This window comes from Polypterus senegalus, chromosome 2 (assembly GCF_016835505.1).
Source record: "Polypterus senegalus isolate Bchr_013 chromosome 2, ASM1683550v1, whole genome shotgun sequence".
NCBI lineage: Eukaryota > Metazoa > Chordata > Cladistia > Polypteriformes > Polypteridae > Polypterus > Polypterus senegalus.
Window position 1 is genome coordinate 316,082,232 of NC_053155.1, and position 20,588 is coordinate 316,102,819.

A 20,588-nucleotide genomic window follows, 5' to 3' on the forward strand; every position below is an offset into this window, starting at 1 on the left:
TTCACAACCTGGATGGGTGCTACAAAAGGGTAGACTTTTTTCTTAAGGCTGCTTTCTTTTTTCCCATCCAATCATTCATTAATTTGCTAAACATCTTCTTTGAACTCTTGGGTTGCATGCATAAGGTGGGTACCAACCCTTGGCTGGTAGGACCCACTCATGCCTACAAGGTGCCCATTTAAAGCCATCCAGCCTGTACGTCTAACTGAGGTGCCTAATGTAGAAGCAGACACATGGAAAACACGCAAACCACAAAGCACACCGCCATGTGTGGCTGAATGGGATTCAGCTCAGTGGTGCCATGCTTCCGAGCTGCCACGAGGTATGCCTGCCAGCAGAAAACTGCCAGCTGTTTGTGTTGCTGCAGACAGAGGGCGAGCTGGAGCCTGTTGTGGAACATAGTACAACACAATTTATTTCATTTTTCTTATAGCGCTCCTTACAGAGAGTGTTGTGAACAATCTAAATTAATAAAAGGCAAAGCCCTCACTGACTGACTCACTCATCACTAATTCTCTAACTTCCCGTGTAGGTAGAAGGCTGAAATTTGGCAGGCTCATTCCTTACAGCTTACTTACAAAAGTTAGGCAGGTTTCATTTCGAAATTCTACACGTAACGGTCATAACGGTCGATAACGGTTGGGAACGTCCAGCATGTTGAACTTTCTAATTTATGGCCCCATCTTCACGAAATTTGGTAGGCAGCTTCCCTGCGCTAACCAAAACCGATGTACGCACTTATTTCGATGGTATGACGCCACTGTCGGCCGCCATATTGAACTTTCCAATGTCACTAATTCTCCAACTTCCAGTGTATGTAGAAGGCTGAAATTTGGCAGGCTCATTCCTTACAGCTTACTTACAAAAGTTAGGCAGGTTTCATTTCGAAATTCTACACGTAACGGTCATAACGGTCGATAACGGTTGGGAACGTCCAGCATGTTGAACTTTCTAATTTATGGCCCCATCTTCACGAAATTTGGTAGGCAGCTTCCCTGCGCTAACCAAAACCGATGTACGCACTTATTTCGATGGTATGACGCCACTGTCGGCCGCCATATTGAACTTTCCAATGTCACTAATTCTCCAACTTCCAGTGTATGTAGAAGGCTGACCCCATCTTTACGAAATTTGGTCGGCGGCTTCCCTGCGCTAACCAAAACTGATGTACGTACTTATTTCGATGGTATGATGCCACTGTCAGCCGCCATATTGAACTTTCCAAAGTCACTAATTCTCTAACTTCCCGTGTAGGTAGAAGGCTGAAATTTGGCAGGCTCATTCCTTACAGCTTACTTACAAAAGTTAGGCAGGTTTCATTTCGAAATTCTACGCGTAACGGTCATAACAGTTGACAACGTTTGCCATGTTGAACTTTCTTATTTATGGCCCCATCTTCATGAAATTTGGTAGGTGTTTCCCTGCGCTAACCAAAACCGATGTACGTACTTATTTTGGTGGTATGATGCCACAGTCGGCCGCCATATTGAACTTTCCAACGTCTCTAATTCTCCAACTTCCCGTGTAGGTAGAAGGCTGAAATTTGGCAGGCTCATTCCTTACAGCTTACTTACAAAAGTTAAGCAGGTTTCATTTTGAAATTCTACACGTAACGGTCATAACGGTCGATAACGTTTGGGAACGTCCGGCATGTTGAACTTTCTTATTTATGGCCCCATCTTCACGAAATTTAGTAGGCGGCTTCCCTGCGCTAACCGAAACCGATGTACGTACTTATTTCGATGGTATGACGCCACTGTTGGCCGCCATATTGAACTTTCCAATGTCACTAATTCTCCAACTTCCAGTGTAGGTAGAAGGCTGACCCCATCTTCACGAAATTTGGTCGGCGGCTTCCCTGCGCTAACCAAAACCGATGTACGTACTAATTTCGGTGGTATGATGCCACTGTCAGCCGCCATATTGAACTTTCCAATATCACTAATTCTCCAACTTCCCGTGTAGGTAGAAGGCTGAAATTTGGTTGGCTCATTTCTTACAGCTTACTTTCAAAAGTTAGGCAGGTTTCATTTCGAAATTCTACGCGTAACGGTCATAACAGTTGACAACGTTTGCCATGTTGAACTTTCTTATTTATGGCCCCATCTTCACGAAATTTGGTAGGTGTTTCCCTGCGCTAACCAAAACCGATGTACGTACTTATTTTGGTGGTATGATGCCACAGTCGGCCGCCATATTGAAGTTTCCAATGTCACTAATTCTCCAACTTCCCATGTAGGTAGAAGGCTGAAATTTGGCAGGCTCATTCCTTACAGCTTACTTACAAAAGTTAAGCAGGTTTCATTTCGAAATTCTACGCATAAAGGTTGACAACATACGCCATGTTGAACTTTCTTATTTATGGCCCCATCTTCACGAAATTTGGTAGGTGGCTTCCCTGCGCTAACTGAATCCAATGTATATATATATATATATATATATATATATATATATATATATATATATATATATATATAAATAAAATGTTTCCTTTTCGTTTTCATAACTTCTTTAACACACTACTTCTCCGCTGCAAAGCGCGGGTATTTGGCTAGTTCTCAATAAAATTACAACCTACTCTCGATCTTTTTGTTAAACTTGACTCTAATTTGGTGCTGATGACTTAATTGCGTCCTGCCTAATTACCCACCTATTGAGTTGCCCATTGCTAATAAATCACCTGGGTTGTGGGTGGGGTGCAGATTATAAAAGACGCTTCTTTGGGTTTTAAGGTTAGAGAGAGTGATTGTGAGAGGAGAAGGACAGAGTGAGGTATGGAGAGTTAGGGTTGGAGGGCCTGGTTTTAGGTTTGTATTTCTTGTTGCTTATTAAAGACTAGGGGTTCGCCCCCTGCTCGCTGTGTTCACCAATACCCCACCCCTGCCTGCACTACACACCAGTCACTTAGCGTCTCTGCCACTAGCATTGTAAAGAGGGGGGTTGAATGCTCCCCAAGGAGATGCGGTCACTCCTCCGAAACCCCCTCTTAAATGGTGATACAATGTGAAACAATAGTTTTTTTTACCTCCTCTTTGCTCGATCAGCTGCTGCCGTGTCACATAATCTTCTTCTCAGTTGGCACTTCGAACATTTAAAACCCTGTACAGCAGCTGTCCTACTCTTTGTCTTTTATTTCCAGCCCCGGACATAGTTGAATCTCTTGGCATAAATTCTTGTCTCGTGGGACATGAGTTTTTGACATTTTTTAGTTTATAATTTAAAAACACAATAAGAATCTGAAAATCTAACAAAATCACATTAAAGTTCAATAAATGCTGAAAAGAATGATACCAAACATAGGTTTTAAAATAAGCCCGACTTATAGCGTGACATAAAAACGTCACATAAAATTGTTGCACTTTTAGGCTTAGGGTTGTATAGAGAGAGAGTAGACATATGGTGTGAGCGTATTTAATGATCCTCTCCGTAAGCATATTGTAATAATGTCAGAAGGACAAAAAGTAACCTTAAATCCATTTATAAATAAACCTGTGTGACAAGAATGACATTCGTAAAGGTTTGGGGCAGCCACCCGCATAATGTCCCCTGGTTGCAAAAAAGCTTTTAGTAGAACAGAGCATTGTTTACTCGACTGAGTCCAAAACAGAGCTGATGAAATCAGACAAAATGGCGGCTTTAAAAGCCAGTGGAGGAAATGTCGTCATCAGAGGTGGGACCGGAAGGTGACATTTTTAGGCCTGTAGACCGGAAGTTACGTCATCAGGCCCAATACCGTAAGTAGCGTCATCAGTCCTGGGACCGGAATTGACGTCATTAGGCCCAAAACCTGAAGTGACATCATCAGGCCCGGGGACCAGAAGTGACGTCATCAGGCCCGGAGACCGGAAGTGACATCATCAGACCCGTAGACGAGAAGTGTCGTCATCAGGCCCGGGGCCAGAAACTGGCAGTGATATCATCCAAGGCGCAGGAACCCTGTAGGATTTCCCGAGAATGGTCTGCAAGGGATCAAGTGAGACAGTTAGTGCACCCACCATCCCCTGGTCGGCCGTGGAATTGCCATTATTCAAGCCCTTAGGTTGTCTTCTATTCAAACATGTTTGACAACTGGGTGTTATGTGCTCAACCTGTGTTCTGCCTGTCTGTGTTGGGGTTAGGGTGGCTGTACGTGCCCAGGGCTTCACAATGAATTAGATCGAACTTTATTTGCCCCAGGGTGGACTTTGGCCTCTTACAAAAGTTTTTCAAATGAATATATACATAAGAAGATAGATAGATAAATTAATATACACACACACGGTTGCCTGCTATTCGCACATGTGTGACATCCGGGTGTTCTGCCTGTCTGTGATAAAGGCCAGTGGAGGAAATTATGTCATCAGAGGTGGGACACTGGAAATGACATCATCAGGCCTGGGAGGGATGAAGGGTTGGGGACCGGAAGTGATGTCATCAGGGTCAGGACCGGAGATGTGGCCTGGGACTGGATGTGACATCATCATGCCCAAGACCAGAAGTTACATCATTAGAGGCAGGGGGCGCAATCCGGCAGTGACGTCAGTCATAAAGGGGTTCTTTCATCGGATTGGCTGGCCGAGCAACGTTTGAGCAGTGGAATGGCCAAATGGGGAGGCAGCTTGATGGATGAGGTCTCCAGGACTCTAAAAATATCCAAATCTTATTATGTGATGTCGTCTACAGTTAAATTCTGCTCCGTACTTCTAAAATTTTTATTATTATGCTGTATTAAGGATTTGTTCTGTTCTGTGTATTGTGTTGTATTGACCCCCTTCTTTTGACACCCACTGCACGCCCATCCTACCTGGAAAGGGGGTCTCTCTTTGACTGTCTTTCCCGAGGTTTCTTCCATTTTTCCCTACAAGGTTTTTATTGGGAGTTTTTCCTTGTCTTCTTAGAGAGTCAAGGCTGGGGGGCTGTCAAGAGGCAGGGCCTGTTAAAGCCCATTGCAGAATATCTTGTGTGATTTGGGGCTACACAAAAATAAAATGTATTGTATTGTATCGTATTTGAGGTGCCAGAACCCTGTAGGATTTCCCTAGATTGGTCTGAAAGGGATCGAGAGAGACAGTTAGTGCACCCCGCCACCCCCAGGTCAGACGTGGAATTGCCATTATTCAAGCCCTTTGGTTGTCTTCCATTCAAACATGTTTGACAACTGCGTGTTGTGTGCTCAACCTGTGTTCTGCCTGTCTGTGTCGGGGTTAGGGTGGCTGTACGCGCCCAGGGCTTCACAATGGATTAGATCGAACTTTATTTGTCCCAGGGTGGACTTTGGCCTCTTACAGAAGTTTTTCAAATGAATAAATACATAAGAAGATAGATAGATAAATTAATATACACAAACACGGTTGCCTGCTATTCGCACATGTGTGACAACAGGGTGTTGTGTGCTCAACCTGTGTTCTGCCTGTCTGTGATAAAGGCCAGTGGAGGAAATTATGTCATCAGAGGTGGGACACCGGAAATTACATCATCAGGCCTGGGAGATGTGAAGGGTTGTGGACCGGAAGTGATGTCATCAGGGTCAGGACCGGAGATGTGGCCTGGGACTGGAAGTGACATCATCATGCCCAAGACCAGAAGTTACATCATTAGAGGCAGGGGGCGGAATCCGGCATTGATGTCAGTCATAAAGGGGTCCTTTCATCGGATTGGCTGGCCCAGCACTGTTTCAGCCGTGGAATGGCCACATGGGGAGGCAGCTTGATGGATGAGGTCTCCAGGACTCTAAAAATATCCAAATCTTATTATGTGATATCATCTACTGTTAAATTCTGCTCCGTACTTCTAAAATTTGTATTATTATGCTGTATTAAGGATTTGTTCTGTTCTGTGTATTGTGTTGTATTGACCCCCTTCTTTTGACACCCACTGCACGCCCATCCTACCTGGAAAGGGGGTCTCTCTTTGACTGTCGTTCCCGAGGTTTCTTCCATTTTTTCCCTACTGGGGATTTTTTTTTAAGTTTTTCCCTGTCTTCTTTGAGAGTCAAGTCTGTGGGGCTGTCAAGAGGCATGGCCTGTTAAAGCCCATTGCGGCACTTCCTGTGTGATTTGGGGCTATACAAAAATAAAATGTATTGTATTGTATTATATTCGAGGTGCCAGAACCCTGTAGGATTTCCCTAGATTGGTCTGAAAGGGATCGAGAGAGACAGTTAGTGCACCCCGCCACCCCCAGGTCAGACGTGGAATTGCCATTATTCAAGCCCTTTGGTTGAGTGCGGTTCGCACGTATGTGACAACCGGGTGTTATGTGCTCAACCTGTGTTCTGCCTGTCTGTGTCGGGGTTAGGGTGGCTGTACGCGCCCAGGGCTTCATAATGGATTAGATCAAACTTTATTTGTCCCAGGGTGGACTTTGGCCTCTTACAGAAGTTTTTCAAATGAATAAATACATAAGAAGATAGATAGATAAATGAATATACACACACACGGTTGTCTGCTATTCGCACATGTTTGACAACTGGGTGTTATGTGCTCAACCTGTGTTCTGCCTGTCTGTGTCGGGGTTAGGGTGGCTGTACTAGCCCAAGGCTTCACAATGGATTAGATCAAACTTTATTTGTTCCAGGACTTTGGCCTCTTACAGAAGCTTTTTAAATAAATAAATGCATAAAAAGATAGATAGATAAATTAATATACACACACATGCCATGGTCTAAACACAAACCAGAATGACTAAAATGACTGAACACAAAGACCACCTTTTTGGACTTTGCCTTGGACAAAAAAGTCACATGAAAACGTGACATAAAATCATTGCACAAAATCGTTGCACTTTTAGGCTAAGGATTCTATATACAGAGAGTAGACATATGGTGCAAGTGTATTTAATAATCCTCTCCAAAAGCGCATTGGAATATTTGACCTCCTAACACAACTAAGAGAGAGAAACAAAAACTAAACCAGCTACCAGCTAAATAAAAGCAGACTCCATTTATTGTCAAAAAGAAAACAAACTCACAAAATATGGAGAAAGTTACACAAAACAGGCAGGAGGACAACGTTAACTTAGCTTTCTAGCTTCACAAAGTTTACACAGCTAGATACGCACTATCCACATTTATCACATAGATGGCTGGCTTACAACAATTACATTTCTCTCTATTATAAAAAAAAAATCATGGTAGTTTGGAAGGAGACGAGATGTGATTTTCTCAGAGAGACACTTTCACGTTCCATTAGACGAGACTTTGTGCCAAGGGATTTCACCAGGCCCGGGGCCGGAAATGTCGGACAAAGAGTAGATGACAAAATAGAACGTTGTACAGAATTCAAAAACGTTGGCGCGATAAACATGCAGAGCAGGTTAGAGATAATGGAAGTACGAAAAGTCGAAAGAGACTCAAAGATCACATTAGCGCAAACAAATGGAAATTATAACTCAGTGAAATAACGGAACAACAAAATGAGATCGAATATTTTGTTCAGATTTAAACTTTAAGTCGGAGACTTGTAGATCATCTAATTCGAGTTTCCATCAGAAAAAAAAAAAAAGTAGCGTTTCTTCCCAATGAAGAGGTGTATCTGCGAGAATTCAAAGATTTGTTGTTTGGTGAAAGTGAAATCCCACGAGAGAAATCATTTTCTCATTTATGTGAATGCTATTGTCAGACACAGTTCGTGTAGAGAAAAAGAAACGATATTCACTCACGGGCAGTTATACGTTGCATTGTCACGATGTAAGTCCAAACTACAATGCATACAGCGAGAAGAGATCGAATGTATGGACATAGGTGATATGACAGAAGTGCGCCGCCCGAGATGCAGATCACGCGGCACGACTGCAGCAGCAAGCAAGCACCTGATCGAGCAAAGAGGAGGTAAAAAAAAAAACAAACTGTATTTGTTTCCCATTGTATCACCGTTTAAGAGGGCGTTTCGGAGGAGTGGCCACATCCCCTTGGGGTGTGTTCAGCCCCATCTCTTCAGAACGGTACGCAGCACAGGTGGGTCGTGGTGGGGGGGGTCGTTATGAGGGGGTTTGGCAAGCGAAGCGAGCAGGGGGCGGAGCCCTCTAGTAAATAATATGATAGAATTTGTTACTAACCCTCACCTATTCTGTTTCTCTTCTCGGTATTCTAATGTGGCACTTGGTGCCAAGGCCCACCTGACAAGTTCTTCTGCCTGCCTAAGGTAAAGTCATCTCTGATGGAGGATCACAGGAATTGTCAGTTAGAGGGGTCCTTTCATCAGATTGGCTGGCCCAGCTCTGACTCAGCTGTGGAATGGTCAATAGGAGGTGGCAGCTTGATGGCCGAGGACTCTAGGACTCTAAACAAATCCAACTCTTATGATGTGATATCCTCTTCTGTTGAATTCTGCTCTACCCTTGTAATATTTCATATTGTATTGAGGATTACTTGTGTTCTGTTCTGTGTATTGTATTGTATTGACCCCCTTTTTCTTTTTGACACCCACTGCACACCCAATGTACCTGGAAAGGGGTCTCTCTTTGAACTGCCTTTTCCCGAGGTTTCTTCCATTTTTTTCCTGCTAGGGTTTTCTTGTCTTCTTAGGGAGTCAAGGCTGGGGGCTGTCAAATGGCAGGGCCTGTTAAAGCCCACTTGCATCGCGTCATTTGGGCTATAGAAAAAATAAATTGTATTGTATTGAATTGTATTGTAAATCGACTAAATGACTGATTGCATAAATGGAGACGTGTGTGACATGCATTCAAGAAAACAGAGAGTTTGAAACATCACTCAGATCCAATTATTCAGGGTCTTTCCTAGGGGTCCCAACAAATGGTTGCAGGCCAAGTTTTAAAGATCTTTGTAGAACAGGCAACACTTGATCTCTTGTCACACTCGCTCTGCTTTACTCTATGACATCTCAAAGGCATGCAGGTCCACAGGGGATAATTGCCATTTTATTTTGTCACTTTTCAGGACCAGACTGCACTTTTTCAAATAAGCTATAAAGGGACTGACCCATTTGTCCACCCTGGAGTTAAAGTCCGCTTTAGGAAATTGTGCAGTCAGGCAGTGGAAGCTCTTCTGTTGCCGGTGACTGGAGTCCTTGTTCTGAAGACTGACGCACAGCCCCATGTGTGTAATTCAAGGAAACATCCAACTTACTCTTTCTGACTAAATCCCAGATTTTCTAAAATGTAAAATGTGCTTTCGATCAGAGGAGGTTACGTCCGATTTCACTTCTAAAATGATTGAGAGTGTTCGACAGGGCAGAAGGTCGGGTTCTTTGGTGGCTTTCCCATTGCAAACTCCATCCAGACTCAATTAAGATTAAGGAGCCATAAAATGCCTGAGGTCTCGGCAAAACAACTCCAGATTAGCCCCTTGAAAATCCTTTCGCTTTCTTCGCAACTTTGATGTAATGCAGCTCAGTTCACGGGGAGGTTGGTTTTCATAAATCTGTTCACGCTGTGTGCCCAGTAGTGGCATTTATGCTGATTTACATCCTGCCGAAAATGATAGACAAGCTGCAGCAGCCCGCCGGTAATCTGGACCTCGTTAAGATTGAAAGATGGTGACCGGCCGCCAAGGTTTTCTGCTTGAGGAGATCCAGGAACAGGAAACAGGAGACACGGAGAGAATAAAAGAGTGAGCAAGGATGTGAGATAGGGAAGGGCGGAATGAGAATGGCATTACCGTCAATTGATCCGTCTGCTAACCAAAAGCAGCTTTTGGGGTCCTCCTCATCTTGGGAGGTCACTTGACCAAAATTCTCTTTATCACCTCAAATGAGAGTGGCACACTGGCAAGAGAACGTCTGAGGAAAGGAACGGGAACATTGACTACAAAATGACAGCAAGGCATGGGGGGCCGAGATGAGAGCAAATTCTCAGAGGCTATGGGGGCCGACTTCATAATTCAATTTAAAAGATATGGGCATTAAACTGGTCACCCATATTATGGAACCATTTCTTGTATTAAAGTGTCATGGCAGGACACAGCACTGGGAACAAAGTTGCCATTACATGGCACTGGCATACAGACGGCAGCACTTAGAAAAATCCATCAACTGCAGAATCACTGGGAAGCTGAGCTTCTGAATAAAAGAGGTGACTGAAGGGGGTACTCTGATGGCAACCCCTCTGCCCTCGAAGGAAACCAAAAGGCCACAAAACAGAAAAATTATATAGTGCCTTTCACATCTATCTATCTATCTATCTATCTATCTATCTATCTATCTATCTATCTATCTATCTATCTATCTATCTATCTATCTATCTATCTATCTATTGTGACGGGTTGCCGGGTCCCATGCCTGGCTGGGATGCCCCTTCAACACTGGATCCGAGGGAGATGCCATGGGATGCACTCTACGTCCCCCGGAATGCATGGTGGCAGCCCTCCTGAGTTACATCGGGGCCACAGGTGTGGGACTTCAGGACTCAGACCTGTTGGGCTCCGTGGCCACCACCCAGAGTAGCTGCACAGTTTAACGAGCCTCTGTGGGCTGGAATTCAGCCAAATTAGGCCAATTACCACCTGGAGCACTTCTGGGAGGGCTACAAAAAGAGCCTCCAGCCACTACTCAGGGGCCAGAGTCAGGTAGAGGAGGACAAGGTTGCTTGGGAGGAGTGGCGGTGCTGCCAAGGAGAGAAAAGTGCTTGTTGTACTGGTGGTATTAGTGCTGGGACTGTGTATTACCTGCGGGTCATGGGGAAGACGTGTGTCTACAGGGGAAGAAAATAGTTTATTTTATTGCATACGTGCCTCCATGTCAATCTGTGTCAGGTCAGGTGCTATATAGCATCAGTTTACACTGGCGTAGTCGGCAGGATTCTGGTCTGCCCATTTTGGCCGGGACCTGCATAAAATTTGTGTAAAGGCCCGACACAGCAGCGTAAGAGTATGTATAAAACAGCATGGAGAGCGTGCACAACAGCACTGCACACCGAAGAGCACACCCGCGTCAGGGGCTGCAGGATGACCACTGAGGAGCTCCTAAAGACACTCTGCTAGGTGGGGGAGAAGAAAGCCGGGCGGATGCAGAAGTCAGCCGCCAGACGCCACCACGCTAATCCGCACCAAGGGTTACAGCAGGAGGTAGGTGATGTGCCCAAGAGTGAAGGGCCGCGGGAAGGGTTTTTGGCATTTGCGTCTGCCTACCTCTTGGACACCTAGGGGTGAAACACCTGTTGGTGGCCGGAGGACGTGTGTCAATGGTGTGATGGCTGGGCGAGCTCGGGAGAGAGCGAGGCTAAGCTGTGTCTTCCCTTCAGCCCGATCCATTGCCTGGAGGAGGAGAGCCCGGACAAGCTTCCCAACATGGAGCTCCTCCCTGAAGCAGGTAAAGGTGTGGAGGGCATGCGTCAGTTGCCTGCCAAGGAAGTTTGGCAGGCGGGGACGACAGACCCTATACCCAAACCTCGGGATTACCCGAAGGGACCTGCGGAGGTCCTGCAGGGCCTCGTTGGCTCGCAGTCGGCGGGAGGGGATGAGGGGAGCCCGAGTCCACTGCCGACTGAAAGTATTAACTTTTCTTGGGCTGCACGGGAGGTCGAACTTGTCCTCCTACCCCTGCAGTCCTTGGTTAAGGTTTTTCAGGTCCTGCAGGAGACGAAGGAGGGATTGGACAAGAAACTCTGCGCCCTGTTGGAAGATATTACCGAGTGGCTTTGCATACGTGGTGCATCATCCTCTAGCCTGCAGGACAAAGTGGTACAGGTAAGTGAGACCTGTGTCATAGAGGAAGGGGGGGGTGGGTGCAGAGCGCAGGGGCTGCAGTGATAATTTGTACTGCTTGCTTGGCCACCCCGCCCACTACACGAGACATTGCCGCAATGACTGACAACATGGTAGGGGAGCGTGCAGGGAGGCAGCTGGTGGATGTCGGCTGCCAAACAACCTTGCCCTGAGTGCCATTGCTGGTCTCGCAGCCATCTAAAGGGGTGCAGACAGCGAGGGGTCCCTCTTCCCAAAGAGTGACTCAGACCCGTAAATGCAACCCAGAAAGAGGAGGACCAAGAAGAAGAAACCAGGAACTCCTAACAGTGCTCAGCGTCAGCCCATTTGTTTGAGGGCACATGAGGGCTACGTTGCTAAGGGGTAGAGACACCATGAACCCTCAACCATACGGGTGAAGGGGCAGGGGTTTCCTGCCTGGTTCCACTCCCACAAGGGTTGAAATAGAGGGGGTCGGCCTTGTTACCACTGCAGCTGCTGTGGCCACGTCTGGAGATGTTATCCAGAGAGGACATCTGAGTGGCAGGGACGTCGGGGTAGCACCCCCAGACATTATGTTTATATTTCCACAGGGCGGAGCCGCAGATCCAAGAAAGCCGACTCCCTATCCTGGAGAGGACCGGCCTTCACGGGACATGCCGATGAACCCCACAGCGCTCATCTGAGAGAGGGGCAGTGTGACGAGTTGCCGGGATGCCCCTTCAACACTGGATCAGGGGGAGAAGCCATGGGATGCACTCTACATCCCCCGGAACGCATGGTGGCAGCCCTCCTGGGTTACATCGGGACCACAGGTGTGGGACTTCAGGACTCAGACCTGTTGGGCTCTGTGGTCACTACCCGGAGGAGCTGCACGGTTTAACGAGCCTCTGTGGGCTGGAATGCAGCCACACCCGGAAGTGCAGCCTAATTAGGCCAATTACCACCTGGAGCACTTCTGGGAGGGCTACAAAATGAGCCTCCAGCCACTACTCGGGGGCCAGAGTCGGGTGGAGGAGGACAAGGTTGCTTGGGAGTAGGAGTGGGAGTGGTGGTGGTTGTGCCGGTGCCAAGGAGAGAAAAGTGCTTGTTGTACTGGTGGTATTAGTGCTGGGACTGTGTATTACCTGTGGGTCACGGGGAAGATGTGTGCCGACGGGAAGAAAATATTTTATTTTATTGTATACATGCCTCCGTGTCAATCTGTGTCAGGTCAGGTGCTATATAGCGTCAGTTTACTCTATCTATCTATTATATAGTGCCTTTCAGGACTATCTATTTAAACAAACATCTTGGGCTCCCGGCTGTTCCTTACATTTTGCCCTCACAACTTTTCATTTATCACTTGATTTTTTTTTTATATATATATACACAGGGTGTTTCATTTTCATTCCACTTCAACAACTTGGACTCAAAGTCCATTTGTTAAAATCCAAATGAAAATCCATTTTAATTGCTGATTTTAATGCGACTAAATAGGACAACCATTGAGGGGATGAAAACTTTCACAAGGCACTGCATTTTTAGAATTAATTTAGATGACTTTACAGGGGTCCCTTTTCACTTTGACATTATAGTCATTTTATGTTGATCAGGATCAAGAAGCCAAAATATTCATCTCTGATTTCATGTTGTGTAATAATAAAATATAAAAATGTCCAAGGGGGGTGAATGCTATTCATAGGCGTTGCACACGTTTATTCCTTACAGCAGTTTATCGTGCCTCACTGTCCTTGTTTCTGTAGTAATTAATGTCACTCATTGTCTTGGCGTCTTTCTTATTGTTGCCTTTTTCTTTCCATAATTAACTCCTTCATGCTGCTCCCCTAATTTCTGTAACTAAACTATAGCCGACGGCAGCGACCCTTTATGGCAGACGTCGAATTGTACAAAGCAATGAGCTCATTGAGTGCTGCCTTCATTTTTCTGCACTTTGTGGCTCCTGCTATTGTTCCGATGGTGTGAAGCGTGTGCGTTCCCATGGACAGGAGTGGAGCAACTACGCCTCACTGAAAACGTCAGCCCTTTCCTGCCATTCACTACGTGTTCCTTCCTTGAGCCCAGCCATTGTCCTGTGCAAGCTTCTGTTTCTTCAGCACCATCCTGTACAAAAAAGGGGGTAATGAGATCAATCGGCAGCTTCCATTACTGTGCCGACAGTCAAAGCGTGCTGGGCATCATTCGGAGGCCATCATGGCATCATTCTAGCAGCACCACCAGAAACTCGCTGGGTTGTTTCTCAGTTACTTTTTGGATCACCAAGACCTCCTTATGACCCCGCTTTACTAAAGCAAACACAGTGAGGCCTCTGGGGTCAGATGAACACTTTAAGTGTATGTATTAGGAGTCATCTCGTCCCATATACAGACTTTTAAGAGACACCTTATCACTCTGATAGCTAACTTAACACTGTGCAGGTGTACGAGAAATAAAAAGAATAAAATTAAAAAGTTAGCCGCTGCATTCATTACCTCAATGATCAGGCATCTGGTGAAATAAGTAGATGTGTGTGAGAGTGTGTGTGTGTGTGCAGCCAGAACGACTTTCAATGAATTAGCCAATAGCTGTGAATAGATGGAGGGATAGAGAGAAATGATAGATAGATAGATAGATAGATAGATAGATAGATAGATAGAAAGTCATTATATAATAAATAGATAGATAGATAGATAGAAAGTCATATAATAGATAGATGTGATAGGCACAATAGATAGATAGATAGGTAGACCTGAAAGGCACTATATAACAGATACAAAAACCTGAAAGGCATTATATAACAGATAGATAGATAGGTAGACCTGAAAGGCACTATATAATAGATAGATAGGTAGATCTGAAAGGCACTATATAATAGATTGATAGAAAGGCACTATATGATAGATAGATAGTTAGATAGACCTGAAAGGCACTATATAATAGATAGATAGATAGATAGATAGATAGATACTATATAACAGATAGATAGAGAGGGAGAGAGAGAGAAATGAAAGGCACTATATGATGCATAGACAGATTGATTTAGAAAAGTGCATCGTTGTTGTTTAAATTTGCAGGAAATTAGTAAATATTTGCATTTTTCATATCTTTTGATGCCAAATGCTGTCGTTTTCTACTTAATTCACTTTTTCTTTGCAGTTTGCTCTCTTATTTCTGTCCTTCCAGTGACATGAATGGCAGATCGGGTGACACTCACTGCTAGAGTCATCCACTTTTCTGCTGATTAATACATGATGGCATTAATATCTAGAAAATATTCTAAAGAATAAAACAAAGAACCGTTCTGTGTCCTGCTTGCTGCCTCATGTAGTGCACTGTGAGTGCTGTATCAGAAATCTAGGTGTGAAAGGCACTATACAGTACTCCATATTAACCAGATCAGTAGATGTTTGGTTTCTGAATTCTGAACAGTATGGCCGCTGTCAGGCTGTGTGCCCCTCACTGCTAAAGGACAGCTAGCTTTTTTATTTGCGAGTAACCTACTTGTGTGATTATTAGTAAATAAATGCATTAATAAGTGTAAAATGAACAAGTGCGACATTCTAGAGAGCAAACACGTCTCTACTCCAGCTTAGCATGTTTGTATTTTGTAATTTCCTCATTTCTACCAAACAATACAAAGTGGAAGGCAGCATTTGGTTTAATTTTTGTTGGAGTCCAATTAAAAGAAGAAAATATTTGGGATGAAAAGCTTCAGCCAATTTGAACCTGACAGACCCTGCTTTGCCGCCCCGCCCTTCCCCATTACAACATTAGAAATCGATTAGTTGACGGTATGACATTCAGCTAATCTCTGCATTGCTCAACCAAATGGTATGGAAGCCACCCAAGGGAGGAGAGAACATGAAAATGATAATGACTCAGGAAACAGTGGGGCACGCAGGACCTGGCGTCCCCAGAGGGCCTCGGCTACTGAAGGGTACACAAAGTGACTGCTTTATGCTTAAGGGCTGCTACAGGACTTTCAACTCTTCTTTAAATTGCAAATACAATAAAAACAAATCCACTCTGACTGTTGCAACTCCTCTATGCTTAGAATCACAGAACAGATGCTTGCTATTTACCTAGCGAGGTCGCCGCTGGCAGAGGCCGCTCTTTAAAGCGATGCGTCGTTGGTGAATTCCCATCGGAGAGGTTGGCACAATTAGAGCAGTCTTTGAGCATAAATGCCGTGGAGCCAATCGCTTATTCCTAATTGTTTATTTTAAAAGCAGGATGAATTATTTAGTGGGCTATGATGAAACGTTCACTTGAGTCATTAAAACAAGAAATAAAATAAAATGAATTTGAATTGATGACGTGTATGTGTGTATCTGTGTATGGATTAATGGAGTGGGGCCAGTGACCCATCAAACAATCACAAAGAAACGACTCACCATATTTACGTTTTATCTTTCCAAATGATTTGCTACGCAGACACTTTTCTCCAAAGTGACTTACAAAAGAGGTCAACAGAATCGAGTAACATCAGTCTGGGGAGTGATGAGGAGCAACTGTGAGGAAAACGGGGGGGCACTCTCGAGCCTCAGACCCCAGACCCAACTGACACGCACACACTCACGGGTTCAGATAATGGATTTTCTTCCTCCAAATACCTGGAAGCAATACAAATCCAAGATAGAAGGTGAATTCTTTCTTTTCTCCCTTCTTCTCCCAACTCCTCTTCCTCTGCCTCCCAGCTCCAACCTGCCTGGATGAGGTCGAGCAGCTCCCTTCATCTTGGATGCTGGAGTATGTTCGGGTCAATCAGAAGTCCCATAAAGCATGGAGACTAACTCCCTGCAGCACGCTTTGGTGGTACCCACTGACACCAGCAGATCTGTCTCTTCACTACAGTACAGTTCCCATCATTCCGTGCATGTATTTAAATGAGATCCAAAGACCAGGGATTCTTCCATCTAGTGGGTAAGAGGAGCCTCCACTAATTTCTTTGATATATTGATTAATGTAATGGGGCCACTCCTGGCAGGGATGCCAGCCCAAATGTGCTGCCCATTATAAGTGTTACAAGACAAGGTGACAAAATTGATCATCACAAATGAGGAGTCCAGTCGTAGAAAAGAACATCTAACAGCTACTATCAGTTAGAGCAAAATTCACCAAACAAGAGGGTCTTCAAATGCTTTTTAAACACATTGGGGGAGTCGGAATTTCAAATGGAGGTGGGCAGCTCGTTCCACCAACCAGCAGGTACAAATGAAGAAAGAGTGTGGGCTGAAATCTGATACCACACAGAAATGGCATCACCAAATGCTGTCCAACAGCAGATCTGAAGGAGCTGAGTACCTCAGGAGTGCCTCCATATATATAAATACTGACCCACTGACTACCCTGTAGGTGACCATGTAGATCTTGAACTTGAATACAGAGAGCCAATTTAGCAACCAGAAGAGAGGAATGACATGTGCCCACCTCAGCTGGTTGAACACCAAAATGTGAATTTTGAATCATCTGCCAGTACTCCTGCTGACAGAGTGTTCGTCTAGTCCAGAAGTGACAAGACCAAAACCTGGACCAGGAGTTGTATTGCATACCCTTGTCAGAGATGGTCTGATCATGTGAATGTTGTTTAGAATGACTCTGTGAGACCAAGAGACCCTAGCAGCATGGTCCCTTGAGGACAGCTAGTCATCTATCATCACCCCAAGGTTGCGTACTGACTTGACGGGTGTCAGCAATACTGAGTCAAACTGAACAGAGATGGGGTGCTGAAGAAACGGGTGAGCTGGGATAACAAGAAGTTCTGACTTTGCCAAGTTGATCTGGAAGTGATGCTCCTTCATCCAGGTTAAAATATCTGTGAGACATGCAGAGATTCCAAGTTATGGTCCTCTGGAGTGAATAACACGTACGGCTGCCTATCAACTGAAGAGGTAAACCATGAGACTGGATGTTAAGGCCTAGTGAGTATTGGGAGAAGAGGAGAGGGCCCAGCACCAATCCTTGGGGCACCCCCATGCTAGTCTGGTTTACCCTTGGCATCTCTCCACACCAGGACATACACACACAAACATGTTGGAAGTGGGACTCAAAGCACCTTAATGCAGTCCCAGTGATGCCAAAGTCAGAGAGGGAGACAAGAAGGACCTGGTGGCTGACCGTGTTTAAGGATGAAAATAGATGATATGTTGGTAGCTGTAGCCTGCTGTAATGTAGTTTTGAATGATCTGTACCACATGCCAGTACCCCTGCTGACAGAGTGTTCCTGTGCTCCTGATATGAAAAGGCCAAAACCTGGACCAGGACTTGTATTGCATACCCTTGTCAGAAATGGTTTGCTCATGTGGATGTTGTACAGAGTGAATCTGCGTGATCAAGAGATCCTAGCAGCATAGTCTCTGGAGGACAGCTGGTCATTGACCATCACCCCAAGGCTGTATACTGACTTGACGGGTGTCAGCGATACTGAGTCAAACTGAACAGAGATGGGCGAGCTGGGATAACAAGAAGTTCTGTCTTTGCCAAGTTGAACTGGAGGTGGTGTTCCTTCATCCAGATTAAAATATCAGCAAGACATGCAGAGATTCTAAGTTGATGTCCTCTGGAGTGAATAACATGTATGGCTGCCTATCACCTGAAGAGATAAACCATGAGCCTGGATGATAAGGCTTAGTGAGGAGGAGTATAGGGAGAAAAGGAGAGGGCCCAGCACCAATTCTTGGGGCACCCCCGTGCTAGCCTGGTATACCTTCGGCATATCTCCACACCTGGACACACACACACACACACGATAGAGGTGGGACTCAAAGCACTTTAAGACAATCCCAGTAATGCCTGGCCAAGATGCTACAAAAACTTTTGCTCTATTTTAACAAATGAAACAGGCTATTGCTGGGATGAGAGGAGTCTTTGATAATCCTGAGAGCTCTGGTCCTGCATCTTCTGGTGTAAATGTCCTGCATAGATGGTAGAGCTGACCTGCAGCAGCGTTCCACTGCACAGATCACTCTCTGTAGGGCTTTACGGTCCTGAAAACAGCAGTTTCCAAACCAGGATGTAAAGTTCTGTGTCAGGATACTTTACACAGTGCCAGAGTAGAAAGTCTTTAGACTTTGGATGTGTTCAGACCATGTCAGGTCCTCAGAGATGTGAACCCCCTGGTATTTAAAACTTTTCACCCTTTCCACTGGAGTCCTGTTAATGATGAGGGGCTTATAGTCCCGCTGCTGTCTCCTGCTGAAGTCCACCACCAGTTCCATGGTTTTGCTGATGTTGAGCTGGAGGTAGTTTTCCTGACACCACAATGTCAGGTTCGCAACTTCATCCATGTAGGCCGTCTCATCATTCTTTGCGATGACGCCCAGTACCACCGTGTCATCTGCAAACTTCACGATAGTGTTGGAGGAATACGTGGCCGGGCAGTCATGGCTGTAGACGGAGTACAGCAGTGGGCTAAGAACACACCCTTGAGGAGCTCCTGTGTTGATGGTGATGGTGTTGGAAACACAGTTACCAACCCTCACTGCCTGTGTTCTGCCAGTAAGAAGTCCAGCACCCACACACACAAGCAGTTGTTGAGTCCTCAGTCCCTCAGTTTCACAAACAGCCTACAGGGTATTATTGTATTGAATGCTGAACTGTAGTCAGTGAACAACAATCTCACAAAGTTCCCCTGTTTCTTGTCCACATGGCTGAGGGTGGTGTGCAGTGTGTGGGAAATGACATCCTCCGTCGATCTGTTAGGACGGTAGACGAACTGGAGTGGGTCAATGGTACTTGGGATGGAGGATGAGATGATGTCTTTCAGTAGCCTCTCGAACACCTTCATGACTACTGATGTCAGTGCAACAGGCCGGTAGTCATTCAGGCACGTGGGCTTATTGTTCTTTTGAAAAGGAACGATTGTGGATCTTTTGAAGCACATAGGAACCACAGACTATGCTTGAGACTTGTTGAAGATGGTGATGAGTACTCCAGCTAGTTGGTCAGTGCAACAACGCAGCAGGTGTCTAGAGATACCATCTTGCCCTGCCGTCTTCCTGATGTTTATTCGCTTCAGTACTGCACGCACATCGCGCTCTGCAATGCTAATGATGTCACCATCCTCTGCAGTCAGGCAGTAGTTAGTGCTAGCTGTGTACTCAGCCTCAAAACGGGCGTTGAGTTTGTTAGCAAATGGAGATGCGGAGTCTGAGCTTACCGTCGCATGAGATTTTCCTTTGTAGTCCGTGCCACATGCTCTGTATGTCGCCCTGTTGAAAGTGCAGCTCCACTCGCTCTTGATACCGGTGTTTGGCGACTTTCACTGCATGTCGAATGGCGTATGAAGCCGCTTTGTAGGGGCTCGTATTGCCATTCCAAATCCCTAATTCACTGGCAACATCTCTTTTCTTTTTGCCACAATCGAGAGCTGCAAAAATGTAAAGTTTTTTTTTCTAATATGAACTGTTATCGTTTTTTCATGTCCGCCATTTCTATATGAGGGTGACAATGAGTTAAATTCCAATGAATGTTTTTCAAATGTTGACGAGTGATAAGTAAAAGGTATCACTGAAAACCGTAGCAAAAAAAAAAAACAAAAAAAAAACAACAGTATGCGCAAAGTTCAAAGAAAGAGTACATTTATAATGTTTCTGTTTGGGGATCGTCGTGCACAACTGAGCTGCGACCACAGAACAACAGCTCTATGGTTGATTCATTCAGGCATATCAAGGTCACTTCATTGTAATGAAATTATCTGCTGAATGTACTTCGTAGTAACGAGATTTCTATACATTCGTGTCTTATGAAGAAACTGTTGGAACCATAAAAATACTTCAATGTAATGAAAGTTTAATTGTAAAGATATTCGTTGTAACGGAATGTATTTTTAAATGTCTAATGAATGTAAAAATCCTGCTGCTGTGCTTTTCTGAATGTACTGGGAGATTCACGTGAAAGAATCCCAGAATATTCTGTAACAACTCTCTCTAGGACGAAGCAATCTGAATGAAACAACGTGAAATGCGCTCCACAGCATGTGGAGATTCGAACA